At 33.9% G+C, this 27697-nt stretch overlaps 1 pseudogene; it reads right to left on the bottom strand.

The window, feature by feature from the left end:
• Positions 1-4100: 4100 nt before the first annotated feature.
• LOC102118779 (tubulin beta chain-like) overlaps positions 4101-27697 on the bottom strand; it is a 33721-nt pseudogene continuing 10124 nt past the window's right edge.

Raw genomic sequence — 27697 nt, 5'->3', positions numbered from 1 at the left:
ACAGTGAGCCAAGATCGCGCCACTGCACTCCAACCTGGGCGACAGAGCAAGACTCTGTCTCAAAAAAAAAAAAAAAAGTGTGTGTGTATATATATATAATTTAAAAGACTGAGAATATTAAATGCTTATAAGGATGTAAGCAACCTGAACTCCCATCAACTGATGCTTGAAATGCAAAATGGCACAGTCCCTTCAGAAAACAGTTTGGCAGTTTCTTCTAAAATTAAACATACACTTATTATATACTTTTTGTGATTCAGTTGGTTGCACAACCATATAATTTAGAAATTTAAAGAAGGCATCATTTATTATATAACTAAATACAATAAAATTATGAGAAATAAATCTGGCAAAATTGCAAAATCTACATTGATATGATAAATACATAAAGACTTATGCAATATTTATGGTTAGAAACTCTTATAAAGTTGTCAATTTCTCCCAAGTTGATCTGTAGTTTCTGTGGAACTGTTACTAGCATACCTAAATAAGTTTTCTAGGCCCTAGAATCTGAAATTGAAATTTGACTCAAGCTAAAATGCATCTGAGGAAGCACAACAGTTTGGAGGTATTGCCCTATTACAGATCGAGACTCACTAAAACATTGTAGAATTGCAAATAATGTGGAATCACACAGAGAAGACAGATCTATTAATTTAGCAGAATAGAGAACCAATCAAACATATATTTACACCTATCTAAATTTTTTTATGGCAAATATTGTATTACAGTTCAGTAGGCAAAGAGTTGAATATTCCTGAAAATAATGCTGGTATAATTAGGTGACCATTAAGAAGATCTTGCCTGAAAACTAAACAAAAACAAATCTGTTTAGACTGGTTAAAAAATTAAAATTGGCCAGATGTGGTGGCTCATGCTTGTAATCCCAGCACTTTGGAAGGCTGAGGCAGGCGGATCACCTGAGATCATGAGTTCAAGATCACCCAAGCCAACATGGTGAAACCGCATCTCTACTAAAAATACAAAAAATTAGCCAGGCGTGGTGGTGGGTGCCTGTAATCCTAGCTACGCAGGAGGCTGAGGCAGGAGAATTGCTTGAAGCTGGGAGGCTGGGAGGCAGAGGTTGCAGTGAGCCGAGATCGCGCCATTGCACTCCAGCCTGGGTAACAAGAGTGAAATTCTGTCTCAAAATAAATAAATAAATAAATAAAGTAAAATAAAATTAAAATTAAAAGTCAAAAAATAAAGCTCTTAATAGAGTACAAGGGACAATAAACTTATTAACTGCAGGTTGGAACAATTATTCAAGTAAGAAAATATATAATCTATAAATTAAATGATTTAAAAATTTATCTACTTTGATATCAGTAAGTTCTGCTCATCAGAGACCACCTAAAGAATGATACAAGGCAAAACACAATTTATAAAAAATGTTAAGATATAAACAGAGTAAATTCATAAATATCTCCTATGAGTCAATGAAAATAAAAAGGAATTATATGAAAAAAGGATTTATATATAGTGCCTATTGAAAAGAAAATAAATTGTGATATTTTAACAAAATGAAATTCTGTATACAACATTAAGAGAAAATGAACTATAGTAACATAAATCAACAGATATTTTCAACAACACAATTTTGAAAAGAGAACATGTTCAAGGACTTCATACACTATATAGAGCTCAAAAAATAAGAAAATATGAAAAATCTGTTTTTTGAGAATATATGCACATATAATAGAATTAAAACTGTAAAAAATAAGGCACAGGCTAATCATATCAACCTGATTAGTAGTTACTTCATGAGTTTTGGAGAGTTGGAAGGTGAAACAATTAGGAAAAAGACATGTAGATTAACACTATCGGTGATATTGAGAGAAGAGGAAGGAAGAAACCAGTCAGGCAGGCAGTTAGGGTGGCTCCTTGGCAAAAGTCCTTCCAACCAAGAACAGCCTGAAAATCAAGCTGCAGGCCTCAGATAAGAAAGAGCGCGTGTCCTTGAACTGAAAGGCCTATTTTGTGAGCCCAGATGAACAAATTCCACTTCTCTTTTGGACACATTTCTCTCTCTTTGGTTCATCTTTGTCTTGCTTCCTCCATATTGGTCCTTACCTTTCACTCATTTTATATATGTCTGTCTCCTGTGATTGTGGGCCAAATCTTTATTTGCATAAAGCGTAATGTCCCATCAGCCCCTGATTGGTCCCGGGCCAAGACCCTGGGCCACGCCTTCACTTCAGCTCCTGACTATTCCTGGGCCAAGGTCCCAGGTCAAGCCTTCACCTCTGCCTCCAATTGATTCTTTTCACTATCATGTCTTCTGAGTGCAGGCAGACCAGTCAGCACACTCTTCCCCTGTCCCACTCTGTAAAAACCCCTGAACTTAGCCCTGCAACTGGCAAGCCACTTTTTGCTGAGAGCATTTCTGTCACTTAATAAATTTGACTCTGCCTGACTCACTCTCTGGTGTCTGCCTGCCTTATTCTTCTTGGTCTTGGGACAAGAACCTGGAGTTTGCCAGTTGTGAGTGTAACCAAAATCAGGAGTGAAAAAGTTGCAGCAACATCCATTAATTTCAGTTGTTGGTGTTTCCCAGGTTACTTCCAATATGTTCTTTTTCTTATTATACTTAACATTTATATAATTATGTAAAGTGATTAAATGAAATATGCTTTGGCTTCATATCATCCTTAGTGAAAATATCAAGGTACAATACACACAAAGGGCATAATTTATTTTTAATACTAGTAGAAGATTACTCAAAAATTTATATTTCAGATAATCTTTTAATAATGCCAAATGTTGTATCTCATTGCTACTTTTGATATTTCAATTTAGATTGCCATTATTTTTATAGCAAAATATGGTTGAGAAGAACACTTTAAAGAGGAGCAATACAACTGTATTAATTTTTTTGCTTCTTTTTATCAGTATCATCGTTACATTGAGGCCTCAGTTTCTAAACAAGAATCATTGAAAACTACTCATCTATTATATAAGGCCAAATTTCAGTATTGTAGACAATGGAACCTATAGTCAATTGAAGCAGCCTTAGTGAGAGAAAAGAAGCATGATAAATTTCCACTGCAATTGTCTATCTTGTAGATCTCTCACTTTACTGTTATTTCATTTCAAATGTTAGTATGGCCGTGGATTCACCTGCTACTATCAATTAATACATTACTCATTTATAAAGTTATTGCCTTTCTTATTCCCTAGATAAAAAGATAACTATAAATAAGATTTTTAACAATTTATTTTTAATCCTCAACAAATCATCTTGAGCACTCTACTCTGGAGACCGTTGATACAGCAGGTTGAACTCTTTCATTTATCAGAATATTTTTACAATTTTATTTTTATTCAGCCTTCCTCTCTGCCTTCTTTTCATGTTTAAGAACTGAGGGTAAATATCAACTCGGTAGATCAACTTGTGTGACGACACTAAGTCTGGGTCTTCCAGTTTTGCTGTGATTTTCATAACACCTTGTTTACTTGTCATCACATTTCAAAATCCCAAATTATTCATTTTTAAAATTTTTACCCATACTTTGTCTTTCTAATTAGATTACATAATATGTGAAGACTAAAACCATGTTTAGTTTATCAACTTTTGTGTCCATAGGACGTAGGTCAATGCTTGCCACATGGAAAACATTTATTACCTATTTATTGGACATAAATAATTGAACAAAAACCTTATTCCCACTGGGAGTACACTCAAATTTCTTAAATTAGCTAAATACTCAATGACATAATGGCTGGATTTTTAAAATGAAATTTGACCTTCCTTATGGTCTAAGTAAAATTTGTGATATAGATGAGAAATGACCCAATTTTCTTTAATTAGAGCTCGTCTATAAAATTATTTATGGGGCAATTGTATATGCAATACCCTATAGTTATCTTTAACAAAAAGCATAACACACTTTATATTTTTCAAATAACCTTCTTTTTTTTTTTCTATAAGAATGCTTTATTAGGCAAAACCACATACTATGAAAATATTTTAAAATGCAATGAGTTGTGAGGTAAAGACATGAAGAACAAGTGCATAGGGAGACATGGCTATCCCAGAACACACTGTAAGTAAATAGAGAATCCCCATACTCCTACTATTTACCCAGTAACAGAAGGATCTAGGCTACCTCCTCCTCAGCACACTCCTCAAACTCTATCTCCTCCTCAAGTGTGGCATCCTGGTAGTACTCGTGGTACTCAGACACAAGGCTGTTCATGCTCTTCTTGGCCTCGGTGAACTCCATCTTATCCATGCCGTCACTCATATAGCAATGCAGGAAGGCCTTGCACCTGAACATGGCTATGAACTGCTGCGAGATGTGCCTGAACAGCCACTGGATGGTCATGTTATTGCTGATGAAGGTATCAGACATTTTTAGCCCCTGGGGTGGGCTGTCACAGACAGCTGTTTTCACATCGTTGGGGGCCAATGAGCAAAGTAGATACTATTTTTGTTTTGAACATTGAGCATTTGCTCATCCACCTCCCATGTGTACATGTGGCCTCTGAAAATGGCAGGCACTGTTAGGGAGGAGGGTCATAAGCAGCTATCATATTCTTGACGTCAAACATCAGCTGAGTGAGCTCAGCCATGGTCAGGGTACTGCTGACTGCCCCGATGGTCAGTGGGGCAAAGCCGGGCATGAAAAAGTGCAGGTAGGGGAATGGAACGATGTTCATGGCCAACTTCTTCAGGTCAGCATTCAGCTGGCCTAGGAAGCGCAGGCAGGTGGTGAACCCATTTATGGTGGCAGATACCAGGTGGTTTAGGTCACTGTAGGTGGGTATGGGCAGCTTGAGGGTTCTGAAGCAGGTGTCATAGAAAGCTTCATTATCAATGCAAAATGTCTCATCTGCATTTGCCATGAGACTTAGAGAGTGGCATTGTGGGGCTCTAGCATGGTGTCTGACACCTTGGGTGAGAGCAGAATGCTGAGTGTGCTTATGATCCTATTTAAATGCTCTGAAAAACTATGATGAATTTACTTGTATAATCAGAATTCAGATAGAAAATTAAGAAAGCTGTTTTGTTTTCAACAGAAAGAAAAGTAAAATAAATGAAAAAAGGGAAAAAGGCATTTTTAAACCACCTTTGAAATGTTCTTTGCTCTACGTCGAAATTCTTGTTTTGAGATTACTTAATGACTGATATTTATTGTTTCTTTGGCTTTCATTAATATTGCTATTGTATGTGGGTAAACATTGTCTTGCTATCATATTAAAGAGTAGATAAAGATTACCAAGTATCTGCATTCTATAAACACAGATTTGTATACATAGTGCGTATATATGGAAGTGTAATTGCTCAGGGAACTTGTTAATTATAGTTTATTTTTTATGAAGAATTAAGATAAATGTATTGTATCTGTGTTTACATCAAATACCTTGCTATATTTCATAACTGGCATTATTGATTTCAAAACCAAACAATTTTTGGGGGGGTAGAGCATCTCCTGTATATTGTAATATGTTTGGTAATAACACTGGGCCCTATCTGTCAGATGCCAGTAGCACTCTTACCCCAAAATGTGACAAGCCAAATTTTCACAGATATTGCCAAATGTGCACTGTGGGGCACAATTGTCTCTAGGTGACAATAGGGGTGTTAATCTATATCTATATTTGTATCTATCTCTGTGTATTCATCTATGTCTGTCTATATATCCATCCATTGGATAAAATTATAAATGTAGAAGCAGCTTACTTTCATGTATTTCTATTTTTAATTTGTCTCTATTTCTTTACTGTGTTCTATTAATTGTCGGTAAGTGGAGGTCAGCAAAATGTAAAGTTAAATTCCTCATGTCACAAATTTGCTCAGGTTTACTCATCTAGGTACACACTAAAATAAGTTTTGAGCACTAACTCTGCATAAGCCACCATTATAAGTTACAAAGATACTTTAAATATTACTAAGAAGTAGTTGTTCCAGTCCAGGAGTTTTTAACATAGTGCAATTGTTGCTATCACTTGTCTTTCCAGCACCAGTCAAGGTGTATGTAGTCTAACAGAAAGATGAACATTTTAGACATATTTAGATCAATACATTTTAAACTTAGAATAAATGCCAGTACGTAGGGAAACTACCTGAGAAAATATAAAAATATAGCTTTACTTTTTCTGAATATTCGTAATAAAGAATTTAAAAGTTAGACTCCTTGAATATTATCCATGTTGCAATTGTGTTTGCATTGCCTCTGAAATGTGGATAGGCTATTCTACATACTGTAAGATCCACATGAGCAGAGACCACATCTGCAATGTAGTCTCAACATTTTAACTTCAAGATCTGAACCAGGCCTTATACATAGAATATCCTCAAAATTTCTTGAATGATTGAATGCATGGATGAGTGAATGAATAAATTAAAACAATATTCAACTTAAAAGAAACTGAACTGAAAAAGAAAGGAATATTTCTACAGCTCTTAGAAAATATAGTTAAAGATATAATTTCCTGTGAAAATTATTGAAATTCAAACAATTTCAAATCCCCCAAAAAATGTTTTTTTATCTGAGAAAAGATTTTATAAAAAAAGAATTAATGCAAAACAATTGGCAATTTTCTGTAAGTTTTATACAGCTATTTGACTTATACATGAAAGGCTCATAAATGATTTTTTAGTGTACTGTGATATAGTGATTTTCACAAATGAAATAGTTATTATAAAATGTCAGAATTTTTACTAATTTTGTAGTTTTATTATAATTGACGAATAATATTTCCCTCTTATTGTTTTACCCTTTTAAAAAATATAGTATTTTCATTTGCCAATTTTCATGGGGCTAAAAATACAAAATTCAGCTACTGTATCATTCGTAGTCATTCAGCTCTATCATCCTCAAAACCAAATTTTATACCAATTGATTAAAAATTTATTGTTGAATAAATAAATTCCTTCCAAACAGAACTAAACTATGTTGAAATGAATTATTTCTTATGCTTCCTTGTTCCTGGAAAATTTACATTAAGTAGATTTTTACTTCTTCTTACTACCCAAATTCCTTCCATTCTTCTCAGCTTCTATTTCAGCATACTCAGTTTATTAACTTCAGCTTGAAATTAATATGTTAGATTGCTTAATTTGGATATTTCTTGCTTTTTTTCCTTGTACTTGAGCATATTCATGGTTCTTAGCTCTTCCACTGGGAAACATCAATCTAAGGTCTTATTATTTGAACATTGCAATATCGGTGCAATATTCTGGTCACTTCAGAAGTCAGTTTAAAACTGACTTCACATTTCAATCATTATATTTCAGTATCTCTGCATTATATTGTTCACTTTAGAAGTCCGTTTACGACTTTTCCATTGAGAAAAATAAACTGTATTTTCAAGGAGTCAAATAGCCAAAAAGGTAAAACAGCTATAGCTGAAAAGTAATGGAGATAAATAGTCCTTTACATTTTATTCTGTGTAAAAGTGTTCATTCAATTAATTAGAAAAAAAAATCAATGTTTACAACATATCAGGATATAGATACAATTTAACTGATTTTATTCCAAATTACAAAGTCTAAAAATATTGTCATTGTTGCAATTTACCACTAATGAAATAACACATTTTTTACTTTTTTTTTTTCTATTTTCCCCTTTCCTCCTTTCTTTTCTCTTTTTCTCTGAGTGTATTACCTCATGGGATCACATCCTATAGACATTTGCCACAAGAAAACACCCGTTGTAAAGGACTGCTTCCTCTTGTTGCCTGCAGTTCCAACACATGTTGAGTTTGTCTGCAGCGTTAAAGCACTTTGTTAAAAAACATTTAGGACTTTCTTGTGGGCTTCAATAATTTCTTATATAAAAGACTTACTATACTATACTTCAGAGAAATCAGAAAATGAAGCAAATGCATTTAAACCACTTAGCAAGAGTCAGGTTCCTCCCAGCCCTATCACTATGGCCTAAACCAATAGAAATTCATTTCTCACTCTCAAAATGTCTGATGCAATTCTTGTGCCCTTCCTTGATTTATAACTGGATAGTCTGGACCATTTGTGTCTTAAAGGTAGTGTTCCACTAGGAAATAGACAGGGATGAGACATGCACATATTACTTCAACTTAGATGTAACTAGTCACAGTTAAGCCCATGGTTCCAAAACTTCTACAAAGATGACTGAAATACACAGCAATAGCATATCAAATATTTGGCTTGGACTGTCAATGCCATATAGGGTTACCAAATTATGAATAAAATTTATGTATTAGCAAATTTAAAATTGGTTTTAAACTGACAGTAAAGTAAAATAGCATTGTTTTAAAGAAAATATTGATCTCATCTGTATATGTGTTTGTGTATGTAATACAAGGATGCTACTATCATGATGTTTCTCAAAGTTCTTTGGGATCAAGTTTACTTTCAGCTTATTGCACACTTATCCTTATTACATGACCAAAATCACCAAGATGGTAGAGAAAGGAACAAAGTAATAGAGAGAAAAGTATGAATGCCAACTAGATTTTAAGAAAGTCTATTCAAACTGTTATATGACATTTGCTTTTCATCTCACTGTTCACTGTCTTGTCACATGACCAAATCAAGAAGCAAAAGGGTTTTGCAAACACTGTTAGCTATAATTTCTATAATTATGTAGAGGTAGAAATAGAAACATAGGAAAAAAGCAATCTCCATCACTATTAATCATAAAGTAGTAGAAAATGCAGGATCAAATTTTAAGAGGCAGGAAAATCAAGATATAAAGTTTTAATTTCTGAAAAGTATGAAACTTATTATAAGATATTCATTAACAAAAAGAATTTTCATATACTATGCAAACAACTAAAGATGTTTATTCCTTGTATTTTCTTCTGTGAATGGACCTATGTTTTTCTTTGAGTGAGCTGATAAGTGGTATACATACTTAGAATTCATTAATTATTTTCTCTTAATCTTGAAATTATCAATTTCATCTATGTTTGTATTTCATTTTACTTCTGCATTTTATTTTCTGTACTTACTCTTTAAAATAGGGAAATACTTATATAATGGCAATCTTTCCTTTCATATGTTTGTATAAATCTGTTTTTTGAAAATAGTACTGCTTTTAAAATAACATTACAATTCAAAACCATTTGAATGTCAAGTTCTTCTTTTAAATAATGAATGAAAATATTTTTAGTTGTTGTTAAAAGGTTACATTTCTGTAAGAGAATAAATAATGTTGATTAGCAGTCCTTTGTTTTACAAACATATGACAGATTGATTACAGAAAATTCACGTAAAAACCTGCTATTTTTGTTATTATAGTTGAAATTATGACAGAAATCCTATTTTGTTGCTTTATTTTCAAAGGACAATAAGTCCAGAAAGTCATAAAATTTGTCAAAGTTGTAAAGTGACATGTGAATGTAGAAATTCTCTTGCCATTACCTAGCACTTATCTGAACCAAGAAAAGATTTAAGCACAAAAACAATAGAGAAAACATAAATGATGATGATGGTAGTAAATACATGGAGCATTTAATTTCCTTTAGGCACTGTGCTAAGCATGTAAAATATATCAATTATTTTAACACATTGCATATGGTGGGGAAATTAAGACTTCTGTTTATGTATGTTATATTAAAGCATATATAAGTAATTTTTTCAAATCCCACAGCTAATAATCAAGAAAAAAAATGAATACGTTTGAAGACCAGCTTAGAAAATATGGTGAGATCCCATCTCTATGAAAAATTAAAAAAATAGCCAGCTACTAAGCAGGGCGGGGCAGGAAGATCACTTGAGCCCAGGAGTTCGAGCCAGCAGTGAGAAATGATTGCACCACTGCACTTCAGTCTAGGCAACAAAGCCAGACCCCCATCTCTAACGTGTATGTCTGAATAAGTTTCAGAACACAATGATACTATCTAAGAGACAATAAAAGACCAGAATATGAAATGCACATAAGTTGGGAAAATGGTTCAAAATGTGTACAGCAAAACAAGTGTTTGAGTGTTTGTGCTTGTATGCACATATGGTAAAACTTTTAATTTATTATTATTATTACTATTATTGTTTTCTGAGACAGAGTCTTGCTCTGTCACCCAGAGCTGGAGTGCAATGGTGCGATCTTAACTCCCTGCAACCTTCGTCTCCTGGGTTCAAGCAATTCTCCTACTTTAACCTCCCAAGTACCTGGGATTACAGGCACGTGCCACCATGCCTGGCTAATTTTTGTATTTTTAGTAGAGACGGGGTTTCACCATGTTGGCCAGGCTGGTCTCAAGAAACTTTTATTTTAATATTCAAAAATATCATTAAGAATATAAAAAACAATAATTACTTTGGAAAAAAAAAGAATTGTATGACAAAAAGAGTGTGATATAAAACAGTTTTAACAAAAAGGTGAAGTTTACCAAATATGTGAAAAGTTTAATTCTCAGAGAAATAAAAAGAGTAAAAATAAGTGAAATTTAAAAATGTTATTGTTAATAAAAAAGTAAATAAAAATAAGATCTTAAAATGTTAAGACAGTAAAATAAAAATAAACAATAGTAGTAGATATGATCAGAGACTGGCAACTTCACATACTGCTGGAAGTAAACTGGCTGACAAATCTAGCGACTACATACACCTTTGATTATTAATTTTGCATTCTAGGAATTTAATGTATATAATAACTAAACAGAAACAAAAAGATAAATAATTTTAATTAGCATGTTAATTATAATAATTATATATAATATTTTACTTATTCAAAAACACACTAATAAAATTAAGCTTTATTTAAACAATTGATATATAGTATTTCACTTTACCTTTAATAATATCTAAAAATGTTCTAAATCACAAGTGTTCTAAACCACATATTAATATAAAAAGATAATCTTTCAGTTAAGATATCAAAATAAGCCATGTGATTCACACACCACTGGCTAAGTCATAAATAACTAAATGATAGCTAGACATGGAGATAGACATAGATATAGTTAGATAGATAGATATCTAAAGGTTTCTTTTCTTTAAATATGAATCTAGTCCATTGACACTGAATATATGCTATGGTTTATCCTCCTACCAGATGAATCACAAAAAACACATAATACAAATATATGTCCAGAAGAAAAGAAGGCTGCATATGCAAGTAAAAACCATACCTTCCAAGAAAAATAGAGTTCCTAGAAAATAATTTAAGAAGACCCACACTATTAGTAATTGTCCCTTGCATTCAACGATTGAAACATTGTTAATATTACTTATTACAATTTTTTAAATAAGTTATATATTTCCATAAATATTTCCATTGTCTATCTCTATATCCTGCAATTGACTGTATAAAATATATACACATTTTATGTATAGTTATGTGGGAATGTATACGTACATGTACATGCATATGCTCTAGTTTGACTTTCTTTTTATCCCAATAGTGCAACCCTCATCAAGCGTGCTTGATATTCTTTTCAAATAATTCTTTTTTTTTTTTTAACTTAAATATATCATGGCTCCTCATATGTTTCAGTATGTCTTTTGTCTTTATTCATGAAAACCTGTGATTTGTAGCCAGCTTCACTAACGAACACCTATATCTGGTTCTCCTTTTCTTCCTATGCAAAAAGGAAACTTCTCAGCCCTATTACAGTTAGATAGAGCTAATTCATTTTTCTCTGGACAAGGAAATGTATTGGAAGTGCTGCATGTCTTTCGGAGGGTAAAACTATAAAACTCCCTGTGAATAGTCCAGTTCCTTTCTTCTCCATCTTTTATAAGTATGGAGACCATATGTGATGGCTGAACTATTATCAACATAATATGCACGGTATGTAATGCTATGGGACTATTTTCTTTGCCAACTGTCCTAGAATTGCAGTCATGTTTAATTATTTTTAAACACTCACATTAATGGAAAGTCAAGTTCTGTCAAAATTATCTTACCAATATTCCTTACGTTTCCCCTCCTTTTCTCTTCCAGAGGTACTGATCAGATTATTGAAATTATTACTCGCTTTCCAGTAGACTCCTCACTATTCAATTCTTGCAATATATGACTGTGAAAATAAAATTTCTAGACATTGATGTTGAGGTATTTGTCTCATGCTAAAAAACATTTTTATGGCTTCCCGTTGATTATAATATACAACTCAAATTCCCAAGTATTCATGACCATCTCTTCATGGCCCCAGTCTACATTTCTAATCTTATAATAACTCACTCCCCACAAGCCCAGCTACTATAATCTTTATTTTAACTACACAAGAACTGCTTTATATTCTATGGAATTGCTGTGCACTAATACAATTTCAAGCCTTGCTATTTTCTTACCCAGTATGCTCCTGCTTCTTTGATTTACCAGTTATAACTCTCACAGTCACTCATATGTCACTTTCTCTGTTAAGTTTTCAAGGCTCCAACTCCCACTCCAAAAATTAATTTACATAAATTTCCAGCAGTCCACAAATTTAGGAGATGTACATGGTCAAAAGGATAATAAAGCACAGAATTTCATTTTTAGTTTATTTTGAAAGATAAAATGAAGTTCTAAATTATTTTTAATAATGTGATGCAATAATTATTAGAACAAACATAATTTCATGTACAAATTCAATGTGTAAAAAGATACAGAGTGAACAAATTGCAACAAAATGAAAGCTATGCCTGGGCCCTTAGTAGAAGGATAAAATAATTTGACTTGTGTTTATAGCATAGAGGATGTTTTATCATAATCTCCAGCATTTTATCACAAAAATAAGTGAAACATTGAAAAATTTAAACTACAATTATTCATTCACTTTCAGGAAAATATTGTCAGATAATACTCCATATAATATAAACAACTGTGAATGAGGGTAATAAATCTTCATCCTTGTAAGGAATTCTCACGATATTAAAAGCTGATAGATTAAAATAATATAAATATTTCACTTGTCTTTAAAAATCATTTCAGATCCTGTGATCAAGATATGGGATGTGGCATAAAATATAAAATAATAATGCTATGCGGATGAACAAAATTTGGTGTAATTCCTAGTTTGGCAGCTGTTTCTTTTGGTCTCTCTGATCTTATTTTTGTTTAAATCTGACTATCATGAGGTAACCAGTAACTATACCTATCTGTTGTTTTTGTTTTATAAAGCACCACATTTCATTTCTATAACGCAGCAGTGAGTCTAGCTAGCTACTTCAAGTATCTCTGGTTTTACAATTTTTTTTTTTTTTTTTTTTTTTTTTTTACTTCAGAAGGCTTCTTTGGTGCTATTCCATCTCAGAAGTCCTTGCAATCTTTATAATGTTTTCAAGGAAGAAACAAACAAACAAACTCAAAAAACGTTGAATACATTTAAGAAAAATGCTTATTCTTAAAAGAATGCAGACTTTTGAATTTGGTTTGTGTTTAAAAATAAGATGAGTTCTTTTTGATATAATAACCTGACTACAAAATTGAATGTAGGTTTATATTGTTGTAAAAAAAATAACTTAAAATGCCTTGTCACTTCTAAGATAATGAAAGGAAAGTTCATGGAAAAGTTTTCTAAAATAAAAAAATCTTTAACAGTTTGCATTTCTCACAGGTACACTCAATGGCGCTCTCTCAAGTATTGCTTTGTCTTAATGTTTGTATACTGGTGAAAATCGTTCTTTTTAGAGGAACTTGTTTTGTCCCCATTGAGCAAGTTTGCCACAGTGAAATAGGTGCAGATAATTGTAATGTAGCACAAGAATCCCTGTCCAATTTGTGGATTTAAGATAATTACATAATTAATGCAGAATCTTAGCTTATTAAAATTTAAAAGATAGTGGGGAAGGTGAATAGAAATGCCAACATTTCAAAAGTTGCTCCCTATATTTATTTTTTTGTACCTTAACTTATATAAAAAAAAGTCCTTGGTTTACAATTAATTTCAAAAACAAACATCAATACATGAAAATGTATATTAACAAGAAAATATGCATGCTGTTCAATTAGTACATATAAAATGAGATACCAGAGAGAAGATATTATAACCTATTTGAATACTACACTGAGGTTTAATACCTCTATAAGTACTAAAGCTTATAAGTCATCCATAATTTATTTTCAACAAAGACATTTCTATGTAATTTCATTCCACTATTGCAAACTATAAATGTTCATTTCTACTAAGAAGGTAATGTCATTTATTATTTCTGTAAGTGAAAGAGTATGCTTGATGTCATCTAGGAAATAGATAAGTAAAGGTAGTGCTTTCATGGCACGCTGGTCCTGCATGTTCCCTTTTGAAATAACACCCTTCTTTCCTAAGTTTCAAAGTACTTGACATGATACTCAAAATTTGCAGTGTGGAACACCATTTTATTTTATTTTATTTTTTTGTTTTTTTATTTTTTTGAGACGGAGTCTTGCTCTGTCACCCAGGCTGGAGTGCAGCGGCACGATCTTGGCTCACTGCAAGCTCCGCCTCCCAGGTTCACGCCATTCTCCTGTCTCAGCCTCCCTTGTAGCTGGGACTACAGGTGCCCGTCACCGCGCCCGGCTAATTTTTGTATTTTTGGTAGAGACGGGTTTTCACCATGTTAGCCAGGATGGTCTTCATCTCCTGACCTCATGCCGCCCGCCTCGGCCTCCCAAAGTGCTGGGATTACAGGCGTGAGCCACCGCGCCCTAACACGATTTTATTTTTTATTCTCATAACCTATAATCACTCTACATTGTACTTGATTCAAAAACAGTGTTGCAATTACGTTATTCAGGTAAGCCAAAATATATTGAACATCTACTATGCTTGCCAGTCGTGTGGATCAAAATAATATATTGTTATCCATTAGAGAGACGTAATTTAACAGGGAGACTGACATCTACTCAAATTATAACTATAAAATTGTATATGTTATAATAAAAATATATTAAAACGGTATAAATGTGAAAATAAAAAAAAACTTAAACTTCCTGTGGGAGTTTATGTCAGACTTTACAAAAGAAATGGGTTTTGAGTTGCGTATTGAAGTGGAAATTCATGAAGAGCACGAACAGCTGCTTTATCAAGTTGGAATCCCTATGAAGGAGAGATGCTTATACAATGGCTTGACCTTATCAAAGAAATTTCCTTACTGCTGTAATATTAATTGCATTAAGTGGCACATTTTTAAAGAATAGACTGAAAGGGCAGGGAGCTAACTGCAAGGCCAAACCTCCTAGCCCCCTCCTCTTCCATAAATTTAAAAAAAAAAAAAAAAATTAGTCTGGATAGGTAAACTAAAACAAACATACCTATTAATCATTCAATTAAACTTTGTGGTTTGTGAACACTGTTACATTTGACTTCTACTACTCTTATCCTGGCCAAACTGCCCCTGTAACATATAAAGTTTGCTTCTATCTCAATAATTTGCATTCATACTCTCTGTACCTGTTCTGTTCTTACATCTGATAGTCATGTGTCTGGCTCTTAATCACCATTAAGGTTTCTCTTGCCAAATATCTTCTGTAGTTTTCCACAGACAAGCATACACTATTGTATTCATGGTTTGTGTTTTCTTAAGAGTCTCTTACCAACAAATCAATTTTATTCATTTGTGAAATTTTGTATTGTCCACATCTTTGTCCTAAGTGTAGGGAGAAGCATATGCTTAGCGTCAGTAGGTGATTAGTTTACATCATTGTCATGTATATTAGACAGTCAGAAGTTTCTGTTGATGACATCTTCGACAGAATAAATCAATTTTTTCAATTAAATTTTTAAGGTTCATGTAAAGATAAGTATATTGTTCCTTAACCTAATGAGAATAAATTTAAAATAAAAAATATTTTACTTTTAATCTTTTAAAATTACTTTTCAATTCCTAAAGCAATATACTCGAGTTAATGACTTACTGCTACTAAAATTAATAATAGAATATATTACTATTTAAATGATAGTGATGTAAAATGGATATTAATAAAATGTTTTAACATATTGTAAAAGCATTTTAATTCATTTTCAATGCCAATCAGAAATATAATTCTAACAAGCTTTATGTTTCCAAGAAGCACATCATAAATTTTAATATTATTATGTATGAGTAGTCAAGTCTGATATCATTTCACACATAAATAATTATAATCAGGAAATCAAAATTAAGAACAAAAATATATTCTCTTCCTTATGCCATTTTAAAGAATAAAATCAAGGAAAATATCATTTATTCCACATATGACCTTTCCTTCATTTATGAATATATATATTGCTTAAAAAGATATTAGGATTATTTACTATTATTTAAGATTTTTGTAAATTATCCTCTGCAATACATATTTACAAAAATTATGCTAAACATATTTTCCTGTAAAATCAGTGATTTTTTTTTAATGATAAAAATATTAGAGGCTATATTTTCCTCCAGAGTGTTAGACTTAGCTGGTTAAATAAATACAATATTTGTATATCAACATGTCATATAAAAGTGTGAGAATAAATTTTAACAAGTATGCTTTGGAATATAAGAAAGTTTGTGAATTTAAAAATCTGTAAGTTTAACTTAACCAGGATCTGTGAAAACACCGCAAATTAAAATCAGAAAAGAACCAGCTGAGTGTGATGGTAATGATAAATAAATCCCATAGACTCAACATATTCCTGAAAACTAGGCTTTTTATAGTAGGCAATTTTACAATACATTTTTTTTTCTATCTGAAAGCAATGTAGGATTTGAGTGGGTCTCTTCCAAAAATCAGAATTCAAAATACTCTGATCAGCTCAACACTGTCCAGCTCATTCTCTCTGATCATAAGCGGGAAATTTATAACTGAAAGGTGAATTTTTTCTTATAGAATCCATCTGTTTTATCTATCACTTACTAAACAAAGAGTACGCAATTATTCTCAACAAACCTGCTTTTCATTCTGCATATCTCATCATAGGGTTTTGAAGTCAAGATATCTAAATGTTGTGAAAGACCATGACATTATCTCATCCATTTCTTTGCCTTAAATCAATACTCATTTAAATCCATTCCAAGAAAAACAAAAACAGACCTTGTCACATGTCTACTCACTGGCAATATCCCTTATTATTCCTTATCATGATTCATTTTTCCTGCTTTATGAACAAAATTCGTCACCCAAGTGTCTGATATTTTCTTCTATTTTTCCTAGTTAAGAAAATCCCTATTGTACTCCCCTTTGTAGAAACACTGTGAAAAGTAATGAACCACATCATTTATCTTGTTTTAATTTATCACCAAGGTTGTTCACACATATAACAACAACTATAGTCACCAAGATTTCACATCATGGGTCCAATGTGCTAGTTATAGAAACATTTATAAAAGAAATGAAAGATAATTAGAATAATAGTTAATGTTTACATAAGTAGCCTTGTAATAGAAATTTTTTCTCTTGCATTGATTCATTGGGCAATTTGATAATTGAATTAATAACCTTAGTAACATTGTTTCTCTATGCACTGGTCCTATTGTTTAGAAAAAAAATCTTAAATAAATTTTAAAATTAAAAATAGACAAATGAACAAAGTATGGCCTATCATTTTTTTCAAATATCAGAATAAAATGCTTAATGTATTATCACAATATAAGTTAATATTTTTCTTTATAAAGTGTATATAATTGTTTAATATTTACTAAACATCATTATTTATAACAGCATCAAACAAAAGGCATATCTTGGAGATATTGTGGGTTTGGTTCTAGACCACTGCAATTTATGTGGTTTGGCTCTGTGTCCCCACCCAAATTTCGTCTCGATTTGTAGTCCCCATAACCCCCAATGATCAAGGAAGAGACCTGGTGGGAGGTGACAGGATCATGGGGGCAGCTTACCCCATGTTGTTCTCAGGATAGTTAGTTCTTATGAGATCTCATGGTTTTTTAAGTGTTTGATAATTCCTTCTTCAAATGCTCTCTCTCTTTCACCTGCTGCCATGTAAGATGTGCCTACTTCCATTTTTGTCATGATTGTAAGTTTCCTGAGGCCTCATCATGCATGCAGAACTGAGTAAATTAAGCCTCTTTTCTTTATAAATTACCCAATCTTGAGCAGTTCCTTATAGCAATGTGAGAATGAACAAATATAGTAAATTGGTACCAGTAGAGTGGTGTACTGCTAGATAGATAGCCTGAAAATGTGGGAGCAACTTTGGAACTGGGTAATGGGCAGAGATGAGAAATGTTTGGAGGGCTCAGAAGAAGAGAGGAAAATGTAGAAACTTTGGAACTATCTAGAGACTTGTTGAATGGTTTTGACCAAAATGCTGATAGTGATGTGGACAATAAAGTCCAGGCTGAGGTGGTTTCAGAGGAAGATGAGAAACTATTGGAAACTGGAGTAAATATTACTCTTGCTGTGTTTTAGCAAAGAGACTGGCAGCATATTGTCTCTGCCCTAGAGATCTGTGGAAGTTTGAACTTGAGAAGATAATTTAGGGTATCTGGTGGAAGAAATTTCTAAGCAGCAAAATGTTCAAGAGGTGTCAGAGTGTAAAAGTTTGGTAAATTTGCAACCTGAACACGTGGTAGAAAAGAAAAACCCATTTTCTGGGGAGAAATTCAAGCTGGCTATAGAAATTTGCTTAAGTAATGAGGAGTCAAATGTTATATTCACCAAGAAAATGGGGAAAATGTCTCCAGAGTATGTTAGAGGTCTTCAGAGTAGTACTGCCCATCACAAACCTGGAGGCCTGGAAGAAAAAAAAATTGTTTCGTAGGCCAGGCCTAGGACCTTGCTGCTGTGTGCAGCCTTGCATCCCAGCCAATCCAGATTCAGCCATAGCTATAAGGGCCCAAGATACAGCTTGGGCTGTTGCTTCAGATGGTGCAAGCCCCAAACCCTGGTGGCTTCCATGTGGTATTTGGTCTTCAGGTGCAGAGGAGTCAAGAATTGAGGTTTGGGAACCTTTGCCTTGATTTCAGGAGAGGTATACAAATACCTGGATGGCCAGGCAGAAGTCTGCTGCAGAGGTGGAGCCCTTAAGGAGAACCTCTGCTAGGGCAGTACAGAAGGGAAATGTGGGGTCAGAGTCCCCACATGGAGTCCCCTATGGATCACTTCTTAGTGGAGATGGGAGAAGAGGGTCTCTGTCCTCCAGACCCCAGAATTGTAGATCCACAAACAGCTTACACCATACACTTGGAAAAGTTGCAGGAACTCAAAGCCAGCCTGTGAAGAAGGCAGCTGCAGTGGCTATACACTGCAAGGCCACAGAGCTAAAACTGCCCAAGGCTCTGGGAGCCCACCTCTTGCATCAGCGTGCCCTCAATGTAAGACAGTGAGTAAAAGGAGATCATTTTGAAGCTTTAAGATTTAATGGCTGCCATATTGGGTTTTGGACTTGCATAAGGTCTGTAACCCCTTTGTTTTGGCCAATTTCTCCCTTTTGGCATGTGTATTACTCCATTTTCACACCGCCGATAAAGACATACCTGAGACTGTGTAATTTATAAAGAAAAAGAGGTTTAATGGACTCCCAGTTCCACATGGCTGGGAAGGCCTCACAATCAAGACAGAAGGTAAAAGGTACATCTTAGGTGGTCAGGCAAGAGAGAATGTGAACCAAGTGAAAGGGTTTTCCTCTTACAAAGCCATGAAATCTCGTTAGGCCTATTCACTACCATGAGAACAGTGTGGGAAAATCCGCTTTCATGATTCAATTATCTCCCACTGGGTATCTCTCACAACATGTGGCAATTATGTGAGCTACAATTCAAGATAAGATTTTTGTGGGGGCACAGCCAGAAAATGTCAGAATGGAAGTTCTTACCTAATGCCCATACCCCCAGTGTACCTTATAAGTACCTAACTTGCTTTTGATTTTACAGGCTCCTACACAGAAGAGACTTGCCTTATCTCAGATGAGACTTTTGACTTGGACTTTGGGTTAATGCTGGAATGAGTTAAGACTTTGTGGGACTGTTGAGAAGGCATGATTGGTTTTAAAATTGTAAAAAGATGTGAGATTTTAGAGGGGCCAGGAGCAGAATGATACAGTTTGGTTCTGTGTCCTCACCCAAATCTCACCTTAAATTTTAATCCCCATAATCCCCACATGTTGAGGGAGGGACCTGGTGGGAGGTGATTGAATTACAGGAATAGTTTCCCCCATGTTGTTCTCATGATAGTGAGTGAGTTCTCAGGAGATCTAATGGTTTTATAAGTGTTTGATAGTTCCTTCTTCACATGCTCTCTCTTGCTGCCACCATGTAAGATGTGCCTGCTTCTGGTTGTGTCATGATTGTTAAGTTTCCTGAGGCTTCCCCAACCGTGTGGAATTGTGAGTCAATTAAACCTCTTTTCTTTATAAATTACTCAGTCTCAGGCAGTTCTTTATAGCAGTGTCTCGATTCATTAATTTTTTTCCAACAACTATTCAGTAAAATTCAGGTATAATATTAGGCATGGAAATATCAGACTTAATTTCTGCACTCCTAGAGATCACAGACCAGTTTACCAGTTACAAAATAAGTATTAGATGAGTGCAATGGAAGTGTAAAACAAAAATAAAATTCTAAGCCCCCCAACCAACTAAAAGGATCCCCCTTCTCATCCAAGGGGATTCCGAAGAAACCAGAAAAACTAGTTTAGACCATGATGAGAAGGGGTGTTTGGACATATCTCAGTATAGTCTCCTCCCTGTGGAATTCAGGTACAAGTGACCAGCATTAACATTACAAGAGAAATCTTAGGACTGACAAAACAGACTCCTTGTAGCAATAGGAACCAAAGTCCAAACTGACTCTAGTATAGTATCAAATAGCAGACTCTGAAAGAAATTAAGCTATTTTACCCCAAAACATATTTATCTGACATATTTTTAAATGACCCTGCAAAACTGTCTCTTGTGGGGGAAATTTGCATAATATAGAGAATCCCCTTCCCTTTCCAGATATTTTTCAGGTCCTGAAGAAATTAGCTGACAATCTTGTACCTTTTAAAGATCTGAATAGAAAACGTTGCCATCTATTGGCTCTAAGGGCAGCCACCTATGAGACATTATCTATAAAATAAAAACCTTAGTCTCCACAACCCCTTATCTTAACCCACACACTCTTTTCTATTCATCTCAGGTTTTAGATAATAACTCTTTCAACCAATTGGCAGTCAGAAAGTTTTTGAATCCATCTATGACTGTTAAGTTCCTGCTTTAAGTTGCCCTGCCTTTCCAGACCAAAGTATATCTTACATCTATTATTGACATTTTATGTCTCCCTAAAATGTAACCCAACCATCTGTTACACATGTTCTCAGGACCTCCTGATGAAATGGCCTCATTTGTCTGGGGTGATATCTGAGATTCATTGTCTCATGGCCACAGACATCTAGGACGTGGACACACAAGAGTGAGGTTAAGAGCAGAAGTTTAATAGGCACAAGAAAGAGAAGAGCTCTCTTGCTACAGAGAGGGGTCCTGGAGAATGGGTTGCTGTTTCTGCAATGACATGCAGGGGGTTTTATAGATGAGCTTGAGGAGCCGGTGTCTGATTTACATAGGGCACAAAAGATTGGTTGGACCAGGTGTGCCATTTGCATAGGGCCTGAAAAACTGGCTGACCCCACCTTAATCTTTTATTATGCAGATGGGTTCTCTGCCTGGCGGGTGCCATATTGCCCATTCCTTTACTGTACACCTGTTAACAAAAAAAGGGAAGATGGAGCCTCCATGTTAGACATGTCTGGCCCCCAAGTAGCCCTTTTCTATTGGCATTGCTGCTGGCATTCCCCTGTGCAAGCTACCACTTTGCGTATTTATGTTTGCAGCTCCATTTTTCAGGCTGCTCTTTGTTAGACAAAATAATTTCTTGAGCTGCTTTTTGTTAGAAGGGAAATTCTGCCGAGGATTCTTTTACCCTCAGTATCTGCCTAAATAATTTCTTTCTAACTCCTGTATCACTGTGGCTGTGTCACGGCTCATGGTCCTCACAGTTAGCTCTAAATAGGTACACATATAACTTAGTCTAGAAAGGCCAAATCAAGCATTATATAAATTTAGAAAAAAATCTCTAACATAGAGGTATTTGTGGTGGACACTGTTAATAAAATACCCATGAGATCTGTGAAGGCAAGAGGAGAACTTTATTTTCTACAAGTATTCTGCATACTGGAAAGAGGCACTCTTTGGTGTAAAATGAAAGTGCACTTTGATTTGGGGAGTAGAGAGTTAAAGATCATAAATGCAAAAACTGCAGGGCAGGGGAGGAGCCAAGGAAGTGATAACAGAGTCTTCATTGGATAACCTTTAAGCCCAAAATCATGAATCTCTATTAATTGGCTGATTTTTACGTAGTCCATCAGTTGGCACCAGGTTGCTTATTGGTGGTTGGCTGGGATATTACCAGCTGTATTACTTGCAGAAACTGTACTTTGACTTGGTTGCAGAAGAACAGGTTTTGCAACTCTTTCTAAGGACACAGGTAGCATGAGTTCTTTCTCACCATGTCATGGTCTCTTGGTTCTAATTTTACTTTCTAGTAACAGAAGATCCATTTTGTCTGTTACCTGGAATACAATTTGTCAATACCGAAGTAGATTAGGTGGCTCCTGAGTGAAGCAGAGGCATTAAATAATTTTTTACAAATTTTAATTATCATTATATTTGTATTATCTTCCACTCTGGAAGTAGTATAAAAGATGGACTGGGGTGAGGAAGGGTTAAGGAAAACTACTCAGAAGGCTAGAAGACCAATCAGAATGCCTTATGTTAATAATACTAGTGAGAGAGGATCTACAGCAACTTAATTTGAAATTGGAGTTAAAAAGATTAGTCAACTTTAAGAGACTGTGAGGTATAAAAATAAGAGAGATCATCATCAGTTACATGTGATAGTTAAGGAGAATTGAGAAGTCACACTTAACTATCAGGTTTTAGGCAAAAGAATGAATGTGTTGTTTCTATCTCCTCCTGGTGCCATGTAGGTCTTATGTTTTTTCATTTTAGTTTCAATTAAGATGTGTAATATTAAGTGGAACGTCTTATAGGCAAACTGAAGGTCTGAAATTCAGAATAGGAGTGGACTGAAAACAAAGAATTAACAATCACCCGTAGATGGTTGAAAGCAAAGGCATTCATTAATTATTCTGTGACAAAATGGAAAGGAAATGAAGATCAAAGAACCTCAGAAAGCATCAAATTTAAGAAATAAATGGAGAAAAAAATTCCAAAATAAAACAATATTGAGCACATAAAATGGGAAAAAGCACACATTCTTGAGGACACCGAAAAAAAAAAAAAAAAAAAAAGCTTTAAAAAGTAAAATTATGGCCTAGTGCGGTGGCTTACACAGCACTTTAGGAGGTCAAGGTGGGCAGATCATGAAATCAGGAGTTCAAGATCAGCCTGACCAACATGGTGAAACCCTGTCTCTATTAAAAGTACAAAAATTAGCTGGTGTGCATGGTGGTACTCACCTGTAATCCCAGCAGCTACTCAGGAGGCTGAAGCAGGAGAATTGCTTGAACCCAGAAGGCACAGGTTGCAGTGAGCCGAGATCATGCCACTGCACTCCAGCCTGGGGGACAGAGCAGGACTCCGTCTCAAAAAAAAAAAAAAAAAAAAAAAGGTAAAATTATAACGAGAAGGATGTAAATGACAGTATAAATTCATGCAACAAGGTAAAAAAAAATAGTGAGAAACTAGTTTAGTATTTAGAAGACTATTTGTCATTTTGGAAAAAATTTCTTTGGAGTTATAGAGAACATTTTCTGTAGTCGACAAAGAAATAAATGGAAATAATAGAAATGGAAACAGGTACTTTGGGTTATTTTTGAAGAGGAAGTGTGTGAAAGCACTAGGAGAACACATAGTGTTATAAGAATTTGGAAGTAGTATGAGTGTATATAATGACGTGTTTATATGGAGAGATGCCAAAGTTCAGCATTATGGCTTTCAATTTACTGTCAAATGATAGGCAGAGTAATCTTAATGGGATGCTTGGATTTTCAATCATTACAAAAAATGATGAAGTATGCTAAGGTGGAGCCACATAACATTTGCCTGGTAGCCTTACAAACTAAGCTGAGATTAAAAAAAAAAATACAGGTAGGGGATTGATATTGATATGCAGGGCTCGGTTATTTTTTCAAAATTACTTAGCATCGTAAATGCACAATTTGAAAAATCAAAAAGCAGTAATTTAGTAGTGAAATTTTGTGTGGGTTATTTCAAAAGACTAAGTATGTGTGGCTTTATTTCTAGATTCTCAGTTAGATTTCAGTGGTGTATATGATATCTTTGGTCAGCACCACACTTTCTTGATATTGTTTCTTTGCAGGAAATTTTTATATTGAGAAGTGAGAGTCCTTGACTTAGTTCATGTTGTGCTGCTATAATAAAATATGACAGACTGGGAAATTTATAAAGAACAAACATTTATGTATTTCAGTTCTGGGAAGTTCAAAACCAAGACACCAGCAGTTTCATTTTCTGGTGAGGATTCTGTCCCTGCTTCCAAGATGGCACCTTGAATACTGCATTCTCTGGAGGAGAGAAATGTTATATCCTCAAATGGCAAAAAGCAGAAGGTAAAAAACAAAACACAACAAAAACCTCCTCAGGTAAGCCCTTTTATAATGGCACCTAGTACCAGTCACAAGGGAGGAACTCCTATGGCCTAATTATCTCTTAATGACCTCACCTCTTAGTCACATTAGCGACACCTCCATACTTCGGGGGACACACTCAAAACATAGACGTTCAACTTTATTCTTTTCCTTTCCAATATTACTTTGGTGAGTCTAGGCTCCATTAAATTCCATATATTCTTGGTATTAGCTTTTCCACCTCTGCAAAAGAAACCATTGGAAATTTATAGGTGGCATTGAACCTGTAGATTACTTTGGAGACCATTGCCATCTTGACAATGTTAAGACTTTCGGCCGGGCGTGGTGACTCACGCCTGTAATCCCAGAACTTTAGGAGGCCGAGGCGGGTGGATCATCTGAGGTAAGGAGTTCGAGACCAGCCTGACCAACATGGTGAAACCTCGTCTCTACTAATAAAGTACAAAATTAATCAGGCGTGGTGGCACATGTGCGTAATCTCAGCTACTCCGGAGGCTGAGGCAGGATAATCGCTTGAACCCGCGAGGCGGAGGTTACAGTGAGCTGAGATCTCGCCATTGCACTCCAGCCTGGGCGACAGAGCGAAACTCCTCAAAAAATAAAAAATAAAAAATAAGACTTTTAATTTATGAACAGGGAATGCTTTTTCATTAATTTATTTAGGACTTCGTCCAGCAGTGCTTTGTAGTGTTCAGTATACAAGCCTTTCTCCTTCTTGGTTAAATTTATTCATGAATATTTTAACTTTTTGATACTATTATAAATGGAATAATCTCTTCTTGTGATGATTCATTGTTACTGTATAGAAATGAAATTAGTTTTCACATATTCATCTTATATACTACAATTCTTCTCAATATGTAATTAGTTATAACTTTTTATAAATATATATATTATTATTTAGGATTTTTTGAGAAGACAACGTCATACACTAATATAAATAGTTTTACTTTTTTCATTCAAACTAGGATGGCTTTACTGTTTTTCTGGCCTAATTACTTTGGGTAGTACTTACATTACAGTGTTGAATCGAAATGATATAGACACCCTTGTCTTGTTCTTAGGCAGAACATTTTCGATCTATTACTATGAGTATAATGTTAGTTGTAAGGTTTTAATAAATGCCCTTTGGCATGTTGAGAAAATCCCTGCTATTTCTACTTTGTTGGTGTTTTTGTCATGAAAAGGTCTGCCCTTTGGGTGTGTAGAATGGGTGCCAGAATGGGTGTGTAGTATTTTGTTTAAGATTTTCCCTCCATATTAATAAGTAGTATTGTTTTCTAGTTTAATTTTTTAGTGACTACTTTGACTGACAAAAGGGTAATGATGGTCTTGTAGAATAAATTAGGAAGTGTTTTCTTTTATATATTTATTGGAAGACATAGGAAAAAAATTGACATTAATTATTCTTTATATGTTTGTTAGAATTCATCAAAGTAGACATTGAGTCTTGTTTTTTTCTTTTTTTGGGAGGCTTTTAATTACTGATTCAATCTGTACATTTGTTATAGGTCTGTTCACTTTCCCTATTTTTTATTTCAGTTAGATTCGGTATATTTTCTGCTTTTAGGAATTTGTCTATTTCATTGTGTTATCTAATTTTAGGGTTAAAATTCGTTCATAGCATTCTATTATAAACCTTTCTATTTCTGTTAGGTCAGTAATAATGTCCTAACACTTATTTCTGATTTTAATAAATGGAGACATACGTATTTTCTAGTCAGTATAAATAAAATGGAGAAGTTACAAACCAAAATGTTAGTGATACTGGTTTTAATATTATTTGATGTAGTTACTTTGACCAGTGTTCTTTATTTCTTGACATAGCTTCAAATCACAATGTAATATCCTTTCATTTTATCCTGAAGAACTACTTTTAGAAGGTTTTTTTTTTCCAGTTCTATTAGCAATGAACAATCAGCTTTTGTTTATCTAAGAATGTGATAGTTTCTCTTTTATTTTCCAAGAATGGTTTTTGTCAGATATAGAATTCTTGATTGGCAGTATTGACTCATTAAAAATCAGGTGTTAGTCTTACTGAATATTTTTGTACATGACAAGTCATTTTCCTGTTGCTGTTTGTAATGTTCTGACTTTGTCTTTTGACAATTTGATTATAATATGTCTCAAATTGAATCTGAATTTATTTTGTTTGGAGCTTGTTGAACTTCTTGAAAATGTAGACTCATGTATTTTATCAAATTTCTTAGGTTTTTAACTTAAATATTCCTTAATTATTTTATCTCTCTCTTTTGACATTACCATTCTTTATGTTTTTACTGTTGATGGTATTTCATAGGTCTCAATGTCTTTTATTTATTTATTTATTTTTCCTTTTGGCTCCCTAGGCTAGATAATTTCATTTTACCTATTTTCAAGTTTGTGATGATTTTTTTGCCTGCTTAACCCTACTGTTAATATTTTGGGTCTATTATTGTACTATTCAATTTTGTAACTTCCATAAATTTATTTTTATAATGTCTATCTTTGTCTGTTTATTCACTGTTGAAATATTATTTTCCACTTTCCCTGTAGTTCTTCAAACATGGCTTCCTTTAGTTCTTTGATTACATTTAAGAAAATTAGATTAAATTCTTTTATCTAGTGAGTCTCTAGTAATGTTTGTGTTTCCCAGGAACCATTTCTGTTAATTTATTTTTCATTTCATGAATTGGTCACATATTTTTATTACGCTGAATAGCAGCTATAACTATGCCACCCTATTCTGTATAGTGTTCAGGAGTTTCCATGGCCTACTAGTTAAATATAAACTGTTAACATTGCAAATAACATTTTCTATTATAGTCCCAGGTTACACACATTTTCTTAGCTATTACTATTAGTTGTGTTCAATGTCTCTTAAAAGTAATCTAATTTAGGTGACACATTATGGTAGAAATTAAAACAATTGTCACAAGGGCCAAATGTAATTGGAGAAGATTGACTGCAAAGGGTCACAAGGGAATTATTGAAGTAATAAATTTTAGATCTTATTTGTGGCCATTACACTAGTGTATAATTGTGTCAAAATTCATAAAATTATATATAAAAAAGAAAATTTTTATAAATTACAAAATCATACTTTAATTTTATACATGTAAATTATACTTAATAAAACTCGCTTTAAAAGATCTTCAATAGGATGTGTAGCAACAATTTCTATCATGATAAAGAGCCAAAATGTTATTCTTTACTTTGAAATGTTATTTATAAGTGAAATTAATGAATGATGATAAATATCGGCAATATTTTATCCACTGCTTTCGAAGGAC

The sequence above is a fragment of the Macaca fascicularis genome, chromosome 7, assembly GCF_037993035.2.
Source record: "Macaca fascicularis isolate 582-1 chromosome 7, T2T-MFA8v1.1".
NCBI lineage: Eukaryota > Metazoa > Chordata > Mammalia > Primates > Cercopithecidae > Macaca > Macaca fascicularis.
This window is presented reverse-complemented; position numbering and strand designations above follow the sequence as displayed.